General features: G+C 38.0%; 1 protein-coding gene and 1 long non-coding RNA gene across 8 annotated transcripts in view; one reads left to right on the plus strand and one right to left on the minus strand.

The window, feature by feature from the left end:
* LOC147871722 (structural maintenance of chromosomes protein 6-like) overlaps nt 1–9304 on the plus strand; it is a 37157-nt gene extending 27853 nt beyond the window's left edge. For 3 of the 7 annotated variants that reach the window (XM_087360286.1, XM_087360281.1, XM_087360284.1), the window contains 2 exons: nt 1815–1960; nt 3208–3423. The gene's annotated coding sequence lies outside the window, so the exon portion shown is untranslated. Of the gene's footprint in view, nt 1–1814; nt 1961–3207; nt 3424–7352; nt 7417–8045 lie in introns of those variants that run through there. The other 4 variants (XM_087360279.1, XM_087360280.1, XM_087360282.1 and 1 more) reach the window with 4 other exon arrangements.
* LOC147871724 (uncharacterized) lies at nt 4611–16291 on the minus strand. Its single transcript, XR_015538382.1, has 2 exons — nt 16047–16291; nt 4611–8400 (listed from the first exon to the last, which is right to left on the minus strand). It is a non-coding gene; the product is annotated as an uncharacterized LOC147871724 (long non-coding RNA).
* Between the last annotated feature and the right edge of the window lie 147 nt (nt 16292–16438).

The following is a 16438-nucleotide window of genomic DNA, read 5'->3' on the forward strand; positions in this document are numbered from 1 at the left end:
CCTTACTTCTACAAGTTGTATATCTTATATGTCAACAGAGCTCTTCAGCATCATAATTGTCACACTTGCTTATATGTTTTATAATCACAAAGTAACGTGCGTGTTACACCTTGTGACCGCGCGTTCTGGGTTCGAGTCCCGGTGAGGCGCAAATAAAAATAAATTGGAAACAAGTAATAAAGATTTACGAGTTTCACTTGTTACGACTGTAAAGGAAAGAATTATCGCACCGTGTGACCCCCAAAATTCTTGCAGGGGGCACCCGCCGGCTAAAGGGTTTTTTTAATGGTCCACGTGAGCTAGGGCATCATTACTGCCCAAATACATCATTTTTTGTGAAAGTTAAGGGGGAAGTCCTATGACTAAAGGACAGGAAATTTTTCTTGTGAGGACACTCTTTTCTGGAATTCAGAGGAAGCAACATCCTAAATTGTTTTGTAGCTCGATTCGGCCAGTGGATGTGAATCGTAAAAGAAATAAATTGTGCTTGCAAAAAACTATGCACTTCAGTCTCGAAGCCATTACCGAAACCTTCAGCTTATACCCCTCCATGTAATATTCCCTGAGAAAAGTTCCATGCCTACATGAGCAGAAATCCCGAATTACATCACATACGACAAGGATCGACAAGACTGCAACCGAGCCGGGCAACTCCAACAGCAGACGGGAGTGGGACGGTTACAACCTGTTATACGAAACAAGCTTGATTCTTATTTTGACTGACGAATTTTAAGTTTGTCATCTTACTTAAGTATTTGGGTTTGAGTTAAAACAAATTGGACCTGTGCACATATCTAATTATCACTTTAATATCAGTTTGTTTACATTTTGAATATGTTCCTTATAAATACTGTATGACGTGATCTGAAAACCATTTCTCTTTTAATAAGACCAGTGAAAGTATACATTTGTTACGATATATTTCATTTGTTTCACCATCGACAATTATATCGAAGTTACAGAACGTTACCCCACAAGAAAATATGATGTGTTATTTCTGGTAGTTGTTTGAAGATGATACAGAATGAAATTTGAAAGGTTTCAACAAGTCAGATCTCTACCCCTTCTGCCATGTGCCATTGGGTCAGTTCCTTTGTTACTCCAGGCTTATTATATTAATTATATTCTTTTGGGGGGTATTCCAAGAAATGTGTCTACAATTTCACAGTTGTCATCAGAATTTACTGAAATGAAGGAACGGATATGTAATATTTGTGCAGACATTTGAATATGTATCCTGTCACTAGAGGTGCCCACGTATGGGAACAATTTCAAATTTTCATGTTCCAGAAATTTAAATAAAATTAGTATTTCTCAAGAGAATGGCATAGCAGGTGCAATTGGACTTTGTTATAGAGAACTTGCCAGATGAAATGAAATGCTACCATCAGGACTTTGCTCTCTTTGTCGAGGACGTGAATATCAAAATTGAGGTTAAGTCATTATTCTTTGTTTATTGTCATTAACATGTAATTTTCAGACTTTGCTTGCAGGACTGAATTTTGAACTTTTTCTCCCAGTGATTTAAAGCTGTTTTATATTTAAGTATATCAGGTGTGACAGATCATAAGATTCTACTGCATGTCTTGTCATTAAGAGTTAAAATATATATATATATATGAATAATTGCTGCTGCGTCTTGTTACAGTATTGTAGTTTATTTATTAACTAAAATTTAAATTGCATTATAATAATTAAATCAATTTGAATTTTGGTTGATTTGAATACAGTATACGCTTACAGACACAAATTAGTGATCCGTAAACGTGGATTTAATCGTGTTTGTTCATTTTATAAATTTATACTTGTCGCAGGTGCTGGGAACTCTTTGGTCACGAAATAAATATGACGAGTGAGTTTATTAAGAAATCGCTTGCAGTGTCCAAGCGGAATGAGTATGGGATCCGTGACTTACTTTTATACTACGTAAAACGTGAGCTGTCAGATGAAGAAAACGAAGGTTTGTAATTACACAGGCAATTTTACATGCGTATTCTTAAATCTACTGAATTTGAATCGCCGTGAATATGAGGAATAGACACATTGAAGGTAGGATTCAGCTCCACATGTAGCAGATGGATTTTAAGGAAAAAAAAATATAACTGGATTTAAATTCTGCATGCTACCCTATAATTCCAGGCATTTACTTAAGACTACAGACACATTTGTTTATTCCTACCCATCACTTTCACACACAGAATGAACATAATTCGCTGGGACGATACGCTACAGACTTGTTTATAATTAATAATCTTCATTGATAGAAAGGGGATCTGGGGTAGCTGAGTGATTATAGACTTGATCCCCAACATGGACAAAGGGTTTTTCCTCCTCCGAGGGCTGCCTGCCCCTATCTAGTGTCGAGGTTAACGCCAAGTGCCTACATGGCGTGTAGTGGGACATAAGAATGATAATAATACAAAAATAAAAGTTGCTTATTTAAACATGGACTGTCATGCTTTTTCTCCAAATTTTCTTTTTACTATCGATAATTATTTTCATAACTCATTCAATTAAATCAGTCGAAGCGGTATAATTTTTAGATAATATTTCCATAAAGACTAATTAATTACAGAATGTATTCTGGCCAGAGAACAATAATTTTGATTTGTTCATTAAATTTCTTCTATTCTACCTGAGCATTTGTGGGTATCTAATGTTAGCTTATGTTTGTCCCTAAAGTTTGGGACTGAAAAAATGTAGTCCGACTGATATTACGCAGTGATGAGCCTGGCCACTATTAAAAAAATTGTTGCCTGCTCGCAGTAAGTCGAGAAAAGTTTGTAATAAATTCTGTGAAATATAAATTGTTTCGCACTAAGATATATTTCATATTCATGTAAGCAGTTTGATATACTTGATTACTTTTTATACTTGGATGAAGTATTTTAGATTATTTCTCTTATCACGGAAGCGTACCGTGCTTATTTTAAAGTGTTAATTATTTTAGTGAAATATATTAAGTTGTCAACACTCCTTAATGGAAATTGGAAAAGCGATGATTATAATAACAGAATTAAAATCCCTATGTAGACGACAGTATGATTTGTTTATTGCACAGCTCGGATCATTGTAAACCCTCTCAGCTCTTGTATTTTTCCCTTTTCATTTGTATTTTAAGTTACAAATCAATAGAACTGGATGAGACAGTGTCATATTTGGTAGCTGGTAACAAATTTAATAGATAAAAAGATGTTATCTTTCCAGGATGAACATCTCACATCGGTGCTACAAGACTTTGAACAGCGGCTTAGATTTACACGAGTACCAACATACAGATATTGTTCAGTGTGGATTGCAGGAACATAGAAATAGTCACATTTACAAGAAAGCATTGAAGATAGCTAAGGAACGGACTAATTTAGTATTTAAAATCGCTGACTTGTTCCGTAGGTACGTTTGATATTAAAATTTTTGCTCTAACCACCTCTTTTTCCTACAAATTCAAGTTTCTTTGCGTGTGTGAAAGGGTTCCATGTCGAAGCAGGCAAGACTCTCCCCGCCATAAGCCGCTTCTAGCGGGGAGAGCTGCATAGTGGCTGATGAGCCGCTCGCACAGGTTCACCGCGGCTCTCGTCTGAAAGGGTCCAATGCGTTTCGCTGGGATTTCTATCTCTAGCAGTCACTTCAGCTCACGTGTGAAAGGGCTATGCCGGCCGGAGCTTCGGCTCATGGTAGGGTCACCCAAGCCGGACAGGTCTAAGGCGATGCGCCAGACTAAGAGCGATACCCTGGTCCTCCAGGTTGGGGCTTGGGGTTATAACAACCCCACCCCGGAAAACGAGTACTGTTAGGATACTCTCAAAAGAGCCTCGGATGGATCATTTTGGTAATGGACCCTGGCAAACGTTCACGGACTCGGAAGCGAACCGCGACACTGACCGTGGCCACATGATGACGGAGGTGCTGAAGTATGGGATGGACGTGGCAGGGTGGATAAAAACGAAGCTATTTAGGTTTCGAGCCTTTAGGAGACAGAATGTGCAAGATAAGGCTCGAAGGACACTTCAGAAACTTGTCCTTTGTTTGGAAGGTACCAAGTATGGATGTGGTCAATCAGATTGATCATGTCCTGGTGTCGAGAAGGCATTCCTCTTCTGGGCCAGGCGCTGGGGAGTTAGAAGTTTGGATTCCTCGACACCGCTCCCCACTAAAGATCACCCCACCGCGCTGAAACCTTTAGCCAAGGGCCCCGGTTCCCAGCCGGGACCCGCTCCCTCGACGCACGTAGCATCTAGGCGCAGCTCTCCCGGAGACGAGTCCATTTCTCTCAGTGGCACGTCAGCTGACAACCACTGCTCGCACCCAAGTGGACAAACAGTTTTAAGTTTCCTATCATCAGCATGTTTTATGTTCTTATGAACATCATTCTGACTCCCTGTGTTTCAAAGGAATCTCTGTTTGAATGATTCAGATCAATGTACAATATCTCTTCTGACATTATGGTACTAGAACACAGAAACAATGTATTTCAAGTGCTCTGATTAACCAACACAATTATCAAACCTTAAAGAGCCTCGAAAGCTTGAAATGTTGAATGAAAAATATGGGAAACCTAATATACCTTAGGAGCTTTGACAGTAAGGATCAGAGAAAAGTGTACAAGCCCATACATAGAAACTGGTTTATTGAACAATACAAACTTCTACAATCACTTACAGTTTATGGCTACTGATCGTTTCCTTCTGTAGACTGAATGTTCTGATAGACTCCCATTAATATTTTCCCCAAAATTCACACAAAACAGATCTATCATGTATTTTAAAACTTTAAATATATAGGCCCCCTCTCTTAGGAGGACTAGCAATTCAAACTGCTTCGATTCTCGTAACAAACTGTCATTAACTACCGATCTCTTTTTAACTGTGAAGTGTTGTCTTTCATTCCTGGTACAGACTGCGTTCTTGAATATTATTTCGACAAATTTTGGGCTTCAAACTGTTCGGGGTTTCCATCGAGCAGAAAATAATAATTCCTGTGTTCAAGAACCATCTGACACGGCAGATTCTCTACCCGGATCAGGGCATGAACATCATCCTCACGTATTATTGAATCTCGAACACGCTGCTCCCGCGTAACTGGTTTATCTTGCAGTCAAAGTCATTAAAGTCGAATATAAAAAATAAAATAATTAAATAAAATAAACCGAGGTCTGAATTTCTCTTATTTGTAAGCATCTGTAATCTTAGCTAGAGAATTAAGCACGTGTGTGGATGAAGCCAAAAAGTATCGTCCACATACACAGAGCTGAAAGATGTATCTGTCCATCGTACAAGATTAAATCCTGTCACATACAGATTAAGATCGGAGTACAGGTAAATAACAGAAGAGTTCGGACACCATGTGGGCTTGGGCTCACAGTTCTTCAGACCTGCGGATAGAAGCAACAGATCCTCCGAAACATTGGTATCTACCAACAAGCCCCAGAGGCTTGACAACCCAACTCCGTCAGAACCTCAAATCCCACAAAGTTTATTTTTATGTTTAAGGCTTTGACCGGGATGTTCTTTTGTTAAATCTTATGTGGTACCGCCTGATTCGACTTCTAATGGTTAAGTGAAGTGTTTTCTTCGCGGTACGGTCTGGATTCGTAAATAATATTCAGACGATCTTCGGCTTCAAAGGGTTAACCAGCTGATTTTCGTAATGGTGAGGTGAAGTGTTTTCTTCGCGGTACGGTCTGAATCCATAAATAATATTCAGACGATCTTCGTCTTCAAAGGGTTAACCAGCTGATTTTCGTAATGGTGAGGTGTAGTGTTTTCTTCGCGGTACGGACTGGATTCGTAAATAATATTCAGACGATCTTCGGCTTCAAAGGGTTAAAGTGAGAATCATATGATATCCATAAATACAAAATTAAGATAGTTATTATTAAAGCAGATGGTATATACATTTACCACTGGGATTTAAAGAGTTGAGAAGGGCTGAAAGTTTATTGTAATCATTTAGAAACAGCAAAAATATTAACATGAAATTAAACTAATCGGATTCGTTGCTTATTCTTAATTCACGTAAGTGCTCAGATTACACAGCACAGAGTAGCAACAAAATTACTCTAGTCAGGATGAAATTAATTCCGGTGAAAATTAACATTTCTATGTCAATGAAACCAATAAATGATAAATCATTCGTACAAACAAATTGAACCGCGTGTGTTAAGCTCAAGTATAGACGTTAATATAGATATCCAGGGCGAGGTTAAATTATGTTGACCTTGAATCTCATCGCCTTGATGATGGAGGCAGCCATCTTGATCTTTTTCGTAAACTAAGATCAAACAACGCACATGGACTCTTGAGAGTCGACCGAAAGAGCACGTAGACACAAGAAGCGCCGATTTTCACATTTTTAGATTTTGTCACGGGGACGTATTTTCGTTCTCTCCGGCTCGAGTTCGATTCTCGTCATATTTTAATATCACGCATCCTCTGTTAGGCTGTCATATGAATTATGAATCCTTTCGCTTAGTTTTCACGTCTCTTTGCTGCTAAGCTTCTATAAAAGAGTTTTCGTAGTGCGAAAGCGGCGTACGTCTGATAAGATAGTGTAATTGCGTCATATTGTGAATATTATATTAATTATTTGTTTTAATCCGTCTGTATTTTATTTGTAGTGTTCTGTCTGACGACAGGTCCATATGAACAGGATCCTTCCATCCTTTTCTCGGACTGGGACCTGTTCATATACGTTCTTGGCAGATGATCCAGAAGTGGTTTGCCATTGCCTTCTTCTGTGTGTGAATGGAGTAATTGTTGGGATGCCACGGAGGAAAACTCCGTGTTGCCTAAACCACGGCCTTGCCCAACACAAGTTATAAATTCGGGCACCGCGATTGTAATCGCATAAGCACCATATTTGGTTGTCAAGAACATAAATTACATCATGAGTCTACTTTAGTGGTTCCTTATGAATCTGGTGTTCTTCTCATAATATAAGAAACTGACGCGTGGTTTTCTGTACACAGAGATTAACATATACATTTCGTAACAGTCGAGAAAAGCATACAATTGAATGAAGAAATACCTGGACTGTGGAGCAGGTTTGGGAGGGAGTAGATTTTCTTCAGACGTTCCATTAGAAAGTCTTTCGTACAGGTTACAGTACCTTGTGATTGTTTACGAACTTCTATACTCTGTACTCTATGCCCATTTTGCATTGAGCAATTGAGTTTGTAAATTGTGTGTTCTACGTTGTTGGTTTGAAACGTAAGGCGAAATATGTCGACTAAAAGAAAGCCCGAGTCCCAAGTATGTCCTTTGTATGTTAATGCTGTTATCTTACACTAGCTATAGGTTAGAATAATATTGGTTTTTCGGAAATATTCGATCCTAACCTCACTTCTTTTTCAGGGGAGCCGGTCAGGAGGTTGGGCGATCGTGTATTATGTTGGAGTATAAAGGAAAGAAGATTATGGTATGTTTAAATACTTCGTGTTTCGCACAGTTTGATTTGTGAGCAATATTTAAGTTTATATCGTGATGTGTAATCTGAATTTCTCGTATAACCTTGTTTATAAAAATTTTTCGTAGATTAACTGTGCACAACGGCTTTAAGTGGAAATTTTCCTCGTGCTCGCTTCCATGCAATATTCCAGCTAGAATTTTATTTCTTGTTCTTGTAACCTTAATGAATCGTAAATGAAACAAAATATATCCCTTAAAATAGATTAATGTTATGTTTTCTCCGACCTAGCATTTGTTTTAAAAGTCTTTTTTCGAGATTTCTAAAGTGTGTGTATTTGATTCGAGTGTCTCAAGCTGTGAAACTTAGGGTTCAATGAAAGACTGGGAATTCCTTGATGACTCAAGAACTCTGCTGCATGGAGTCTGTTATTAAGATTTTTCTGTTATGTTCTGAATGAATTAGTGTTGCATCATATTTAGTAGGCAAAGAGGATTGGAAGAGCAGGCCAAATAAGCTGAGACGAATATATTAGTTTCATAGTTCTAAAGAACTTACAGAACTTTCACTGAAACCCTTAAAGCTGTTTATTTTTGCCAATCTTCTTTTTTTCAAATATATCTTCTGTTTTGTGTGAACAGGTAAGACGTTACTCCAGTATCGGAACATATTCTCTGCACGAGTTGACATTTATTCAGAATCTCAGGGCAGGAAAATATCTTACATGTCATAGGATTTAGGATACTATGTACTACGTATGCACTGATCATTCATCACACATAAGAACAGTCTCAATGATATATACTTTGATGTCTCTTCATATGACCCCTCTGAGTGAAATGATTTACTGCACACATTACATGCATATGGACTCTCTCCACTGTGCGTGACTTGATGTGTCCTGAGACCACCATTTTGACGAAATGATTTTTTGCACACATTACATGCATATGGACTCTCTCCACTGTGTAAAGGTTGATGTTCACTCAAAGGACTCTGTTAAAGAAATGAGAAAAATTTCTGGATGAACATAACATGAAGAGGAGAAAGAATGAGTCTGAAACCAAGGTGATAATTATGTTTTTTTGGATAGCTCAGTCAGTATAGTGACTAGCTACGGGCTGGACGACCGGGGTTCGATCCCCGACGGGGGCAGAGGATTTTTCCTCTAGCCTCTGGGGCCCACCCAGCCTCCTCTACGATGGGTACCGGGGGTCCTTTCCCGGAGGTAAAGCCGACCGGAGCGTGATGCTGACCACACCCCCCATCTAGTGCCGAGGTCAAGGAAGAGAGGAGCTATACCGTCTCTCCACCCAAGCGCCTACATGGCGTATAGTGGGACAAACTTTACTTTACTTACCAAACCCCATCACATGACCAGAATTTAGTGGAAGGTGTGTTTTATAAATATTGCAAGAATTATGGGCCTCCATATTAGTTTAAACTGTTAATTCTGTGTGGTACATGAAGAATTTACATAACATGAATGCTAGGTTATAAAATTATCGAGATATTGTAAATGTGCTAATGCATTTAGTTTGTCAGGTCTGAGTTCAATATGCATCGGTTGGACTCCTGAATGACAGCCTGGTAGGAACAAGGTTCAGGGGCATCGTATCTCCAGTGCATGGAAGACTTGCAAATGTCACTTATGCCACATCTTCCCAGATTCTCATTCCATGCCGTAATGTCCAAACTGAAGTTCTCTTGACCCAGTCAGATTTTGTTAGAAAAACTGGCACACAAGAAGTTAAATTAATTTGTGTGTGGGAACTTAAGTATCAGGAAGTGAGGTTATGCAGTTGTCTTGATGGATTTTGACTAACAGCATATAGTGTTGCTACTCTTGTTAATATATTTTCACAAAATCAGCTTAAATAAACATAACTGCCTTTTCAGATGTTTTGCTGTGTAATCTGGTAGAAGTTTACCAGCATTTCAGAGTCTTAAAACCTTGTATTGTATTGAAATATAAAATAATACATACAAACAAAACTGTTTACACTTGAAGGGACACTAATCCCAAACGTGCCTCAACCTCAAGAGATCATCATCGAGTATTTAGCCCACGCACCGTTAAAGTTCACAGGCACAGACAACACAACTATTAACAACCCCATCCTGTAAGATGGTCCACCAGGACCAGGCAAAGGAATGTCAAGCCATCGAAAGAGAGAAGATAAAAGGAACATGAGAAGAGGAAATTACAGAACAGTAAAGGATTGACCATCTGGTCAGTTGTAACTCAAAGTTGATGGAAAGGCCACTAGAGGGCTACCGCATACAGACAGACAGTCCTCATTCCAGTGGAAAGACTAAACCACACGGTTCATCATCCTAGGCAAGATTCACTGTAAGTGCAGTCTGGTAACTCAGCTTACCCTAATATCAGTGTCACTTACTGCAGAACCATTTTCAGAATCTATGAATGTTAGCAGATCGAACTTCATTTCCTTCATAACTTTGTTACACTCTGTTCCTACACAGCAGGATAGAGTTATCATTACTGTTCTGGGTCTATAACAGGACAACTGATGATTCTCTAAGCAATGATGACAGTAGCAGACTGATGATACAATCTGGACATTGTGTGTTGTCTGAATTATATTTGATATAAACAGTGTTTTGAATATTGGTTCTGTTCCCATCTTCCGGTTGTCATTATTATACTTACAGATGTTAGTCTTCTGCAGACCCAAGATTTCCAACAGGTATTGAAGAAATGGGTGTCGATCAGTCTACTGTCCTGAAAACTATGTTCAGTGGCAGGATGTACTATCAAAACAATGCTTAACAATTTAAAGCCCAGTTGTAACTACATGCGCCACCTACTTTAACAAACAGCAATTATTTCCTTACCCTAACCTAACCTAACCAACCTAACATAACCTAACATAACCAGCTATCTTTGTAATGTTGAAGAGTTGTGCTTTCTTAGTGATACGGAATGAATTCTTCAAAATTATTCAGATGAGCTTTGGTTTCAAAGGGTTAATGGAGGGGATGAAGAAACACAATGTTCCTGTGGTTATAACACTGTTTAAAACATTTCATAATCTACTCAATATTTAATTACTTTCCTAAATTAAGGACTGATTAAAACTAGTACTCTATAAGCAATGTGCAACAAAACATAATCCACTGAACACATTTTGGAAAGCACTCTTCAAAATCCATTCACCAGAAGTGGGTCATTTCCTCTGGATGGACAGATAGAACAACAGATGAAAAACTCAATAGTGTGTTTGAAGATGGCCGTCTTCTGGGTTGTAGCACCGTGTAATCTGACAGGTTACCAACTCATCGCCCTGACGACGGAGGCAGCAAGGAACTCTGAAACGCTGGTAAACTTCTACCAGACTACACGTTGCTACAACCCAGAAGACAGTCATCATTAGAGTCACCGCTGTGAAAAACTCAGATCCTACAAAAGTGACTTTGTGTACTTGTAAAAAATGTTCTCGGCAGTGAAAATAAGATAACCTGTGTTACTGGCACAGAGTGTTCCTCAACTTCTATATCTGTGACATCCTCTGTGTTTATACCGACGACCTGATTTCCATCGTAACACGTCTCACTATCTGAACCAGGTACATCTTTCGGTGAATCTGTGCAGTTCTGTAGAACCACCACACATGTATCAGTCAATGCTATTCCCTCCCATTACATGAAATGGAACAGACATTCTTTACGACTATGTCCGATTGTTATCACTTAGTAGGTGAAGATAATCAATAGACTATTCACTTCGAACCTGTGATCCAGTTCAGAGCACAAAACTGCAACATTATTAAGCTGAAGAAAAGTTGTTTCATTGTAACCATTTCATGCAAATGAAAGCTAACAGCAATGCTTACTTCCGGTTCAAAATTCTTTACAGAAAATGTCGATGGTATGTAAACCTCGTCAGTGTTGATACCAATGGGATCTTCTTCACTCTATTTTCTACTTTGATAATATCAATTTCTTGCTGTAAAATTATGAATTAAACATAATTCTGTTAGATAGCACATTTCTTGTGCACCAAACACACAAAACAGGAGAGAGTCTTTACACTGGCAGATTCCAGACTGAAACTTGCAGACTTCTGATATCATAATTTCAGGACTTCAGAATTAGAACACTGCATGCCTGAAAATTTATAATAATTATTTTCAGGACAAAATGGTATCTCATGATAATTCTTCACTTAATTTCCAGAACATAAACTGTTATCATGTTGTGCACCTTTATGAAACTCATTAACCTTCCATTGCTCAACTGCACTAATGCCAAGGTACACAGCCTCATATACCAGCATCTTACATTTAATCCCCATATATGGACCTTTTTCTTTAAATCATTACATTTTCATCCAAGCTCTACGTTTGAACACTTTGTATAAGATACTAATTAATTCAGACTGGACACAGTTTAAATTAATTATGTCCGTTCCGTAACGCACAATCAATAAATGTGGCAGAGTATATTTTTATTGACTATATTGTGGCGTACCTTAATGCTATTCTATTTGTATGAAATTATTCTAATGGCAGAAGTGTACTTAAGCCATGTGAACATCATCAAAGTGACATGCAAGTTATAGGGACTTAGATTAAGCACAGTAATTCCTATAATAATAATAATTTATTTACATTTCATGGATCCATAAGACAGTCAGATGACGATAGATGTGGAAAAAGTCATAATAAAAATAATAATACAATATATATTATAAAGTAAAATTCGTACTATTATATAAATTCCACATAATACAAAACAAAGTATTGACCTAGAGAAATGATAAGCTACAAATAGATCTACACATTACGCACAAGAAGTTGAAACACTGAAGAAGACATCAAATGTTTGATCTTGAATAAATTTACAGTGAAACTGGGAATGTGCACTAACCACACAACTGTTTGAAACATAGCTGTCTAAATTTAAGACTTTGAATTAATTATTCGGTTTTGTCCGTCTAATCACAATTATATTTAAAATTTACAAATAAGATAATTAAAATATCATCTTATGTTCCACATCGAATAATCGATTTACATTTGGAACATTTTTACAACATGTTTCAGTTTCACCGAACCATCTTCAGGTGTAAAATTATATCGAAATTGTAATTGAGTTTTAAGTTTGTCGATATAATTTTACACCAGAAGATGGTTCGATGAAACCGAAACACGTTGTAAAAATGTTCCAAATGTAAATCGATTATTTGATGTGGGACATAAAATGATAATTTAATTATCTTATTTGTAAAATGATTAGACGGACAAAACCGAATAATTAATTTAATATTTGATTCACAATATGACGCAATTATACTATCTTAAGACTTTGAAATTACAACACACACAGACAGAATGAAAATATGAATCACAAAGCAGCTAATCCAAAAAAATTGAGTGAACATACGAATAATAAAGAGAAATAAAGATAATTATAATGACCTGGCCATACATAACCTAACTGGACACGGCCATGGCAACGACATATTGCAGTGACTGCCTACAATTTTTTTTGCTACATGTAATCAACGATCAAGTAGACCGACGCGAAAGATGGCGGCCGAGTATCTGACGTTTCTGCTCATCTGTTGTCGCTTTCAGAGAGTTGTTGTGTTCGCAGAATTTGTTTTCTTTGCTAGGGTGGTGGTTCCATCATCTCGAAATTGTTTTACCCACTGCTGATAAGTAACTCGTGCGAATTTGAGCATGGTTAAAGAACCATTTCATATGGATTGGAAAACAATTCTTAAAGACCTTTGCTGCCAGTTATCACGTGGGTTTTATAATATTTATTTAAATGTTGCTGCTTTTGACTAGGCGAGTTATCACGCTTTGCTATTTAAAGTCTGGCAAATTCGTCTTTATTATTGTTCTTAATGAATTACTTTTGATCCCAACTCTGTTATTATTTAAGTGAGGATATAAAATATATAAAATGTTTCAAATCATAAAATGAGCTGGAGGCTATATTTACTGTACCTTTAATCAAAACAGTGATTTGAGGTATTGATCTTTGATTTCCCGAAGAGACTTCTATTTGCCAGAGAGGTTTGAAATTCACTGGGGAACATTTATTTTGTATCTATTACTTTGATGTCCCTTTCATTTGTACACTGTAGTAGGAGCTATACTGTAAACTACATTATTCCATGGATTTCAATAAATCTAATTTATGTTCCTGTAAGATGTCAGGGTTCATATGTTCTTTGAATGAGACAAGTGGAGTCCTTGAGACCAGGTCAAGAAATTCCCAGTCTTTTATGGAATTTAGAGGTTCATGAGATCTCTCCATGGGGCCACATGCTTACATCCTACTTCTTCAGGGTTAATTTTAATTTTATTCTCCCCTTTACATTTCTCAGTTGTCATAGTTTCATATCTCCTCAAGCCCAGAGAGAAGGAAACAAATTTTAGCCAGAGCAGACGCTCGAGGGTTCTGAAGGAGAATACGTCATTCTTCGCGATGTCTTAACACCACTGCGTAACGCAAGCCACGCACTGATTAATGATAATATTAAAAACTTAGCTCTCAGCCTAAAGCGCACTCCATAAAGGCGTGAGAGTAGAACTCCACGCAATTCTGACATCGTTAAACGTACATGGTGTGGAGTGGACTGATCTGGCTTAGGGTATGGCGCCCTGTTCCATGAAAAACACTGAACTCAGGCTCAGTAAACAGTTGAAGGGAAATGATGATAGTCTTGAATACTTGAATTCTATAAAAGTAGCGAATTTGAAGTACGTTCATGGATTGAAAGGAATGTCAGAATGCTGTTAGCGAATGAATCCTTGAATGATATTTAAGAATCCAGTCCGTACCGCGAAGAAAACACAACTCTTCACCATTACAGAGATCAACTGGTTAACGCTGTTTAAGGAATTGACCGCTGATTACGGCGAGAACCACACAAAGTGTTACTGATTGTTGGAGTAGGTGGTACGTATACTTACCATTCCATTTAAAGGGTATAAAAGTAAAGTTCGGAGGTCATACTGCCTCCATCATCAGGACGAGTTTTGAGTTTCTTTCATTTGCGAGTAAGAAGGTTCCTACATTCTGGGATGTTGAGCTGTGTAGTCAGGTAGATCTTTACTAACGTTTCGGGGGTCTTACTGCCTCCGTCTTCAGGGCGATATTTGAAGTTTTCACAGCGGTGAGTATGAAGATTCCTGTCTTCTGGGATGTTGAGCTCTGTAGTCAGGTAGATCTCTACTAACGTTTCGGTGGTCATACTGCCTCCATCTTCAGGGCGAAATATGAAGTTTTCTCAGCGGTGAGTATGAATATTTCTGTCTTCTGGGATGTTGAGCTCTGTAGTCAGGTAGATCTCTACTAACGTTTCGGTGGTCATACTGCCTCCATCTTCAGGGCGATATTTGAAGTTTTCAAAGCGGTGAGTATGAATATTTCTGTCTTGTGGGATGTTGAGCTCTGTAGTCAGGTAGATCTCTACTAACGTTTCGGTGGTCATACTGCCTCCATCTTCAGGGCGATATTTGAAGTTTTCAAAGCGGTGAGTATGAATATTTCTGTCTTTTGGGATGTTGAGCTCTGTAGTCAGGTAGATCTCTACTAACGTTTCGGTGGTCATACTGCCTCCATCTTCAGGGCGAAATTTGAAGTTTTCTCAGCGGCGAGAATGAAGATTTCTGTCTTCTGCGATGTTGCGTTGTGTGTGCCCTGAAGATGGAGGCAGTATGACCCCCGAAACTTCTCAGAAGACAGTCTTCTTCGTACTCGCTGCCGTGAGAACCTGAATTCTCGACCTGGGAAGAATTTGTGACACCAACTTTCTTTCTAATGTGTTTAGGTCCATTAGATCTGTTTCTTGTTTACACGAGCTGTCTTTGGTCTTTCTAGATTTCGCTTTTCTAGAAGCGTGTAGTTGAAAACTCTTCTAGGGAATTATTAGCTTGGCTTTAAGTGAAATGGCGTCGTTCATTATCCTAACATCAAGTAGAATGTACGACCTAAAACTTTTACGGCGACATTTCAGGTGTCATCTTTCTCCATCAGGATCATTGATGTGATTATAGTCCTCATACCATCCCTTCCTTTCATTTTATAATTACGGTGATAGTGGCGTATAATATTAATAATCATTACATTTAATTATAACTGTCTAAGCAAAATTTCCATCATTAGGTCAACAGATACAACCTATGTTAATTTTCACCCTGATGCCACGAAATTCGTGGACATGTTTACGTCTGTATACAAAATTTCTATCTCCATCAAAAATTCCTTGAAATTCATGAAGTATTGGAGTTAAAAATCTATGTATCTTTTTATGGCATCCCTGCACCTGTCGTGTGTCTCAGAATGTAACCAGAGTGATGACAGCATCTTCCCGTTTCTATGGAAACGAAGCCAAGACCGCCGTTGAGGAAGGGGGGACGAAAGGTTAGAAGCAACCGCCATTCATCTACCACAGATGCATCTTAAACGTAACTAATTCAAGTTAAATAATCAATGTCTTAATCAAACTTATCTCAATTGTAAAGGATCTATAAAGGAAATATTTAGAATAAAGTCAATATATAAACTTCCTTTCCGTATAGACGTATTTAAGTCAAATTCTCCGGAACCGTGGTTCCAATGAGTGCCGTGAATTATTATATGAAATTGTATATACTCACGTAATAGCCAGAAGAAAGTAATATCTCATCTGTCTCCACCTCCAGTGCTTAAGTGTTTAGAACTATAATACTTTTAGTGGTGGCCTTCATTGCTTAACTAATCAAAGAATACGAACCCATGTCGAAATGAAACCTGCCGACGGATAATTAGATAAATTTTGTGTCTTTATTGTGTGTTTGTTTGATACAGTTTGCCCAAAATAGCAAATGAAAATAGACTGGCGACCCTGTGTGGATGGTTGAGGACGAGGGAAATGCGAGAGTAGAATGCATTTATCTTCGGTGCCGAGACATGCAGGGAAATTAATTGTTGAAGCTTAGGGTATTTATACTTACCATTAGGCTTTAAAGGGTTAAAAATAGCTATTTATAATGCAACATAAACATGCCTT

Source organism: Zootermopsis nevadensis, unplaced genomic scaffold, assembly GCF_977971745.1.
Source record: "Zootermopsis nevadensis isolate Lab colony 2312 unplaced genomic scaffold, Znev_1.0 Znev_ptg000042l, whole genome shotgun sequence".
Classification (NCBI taxonomy): domain Eukaryota; kingdom Metazoa; phylum Arthropoda; class Insecta; order Blattodea; family Termopsidae; genus Zootermopsis; species Zootermopsis nevadensis.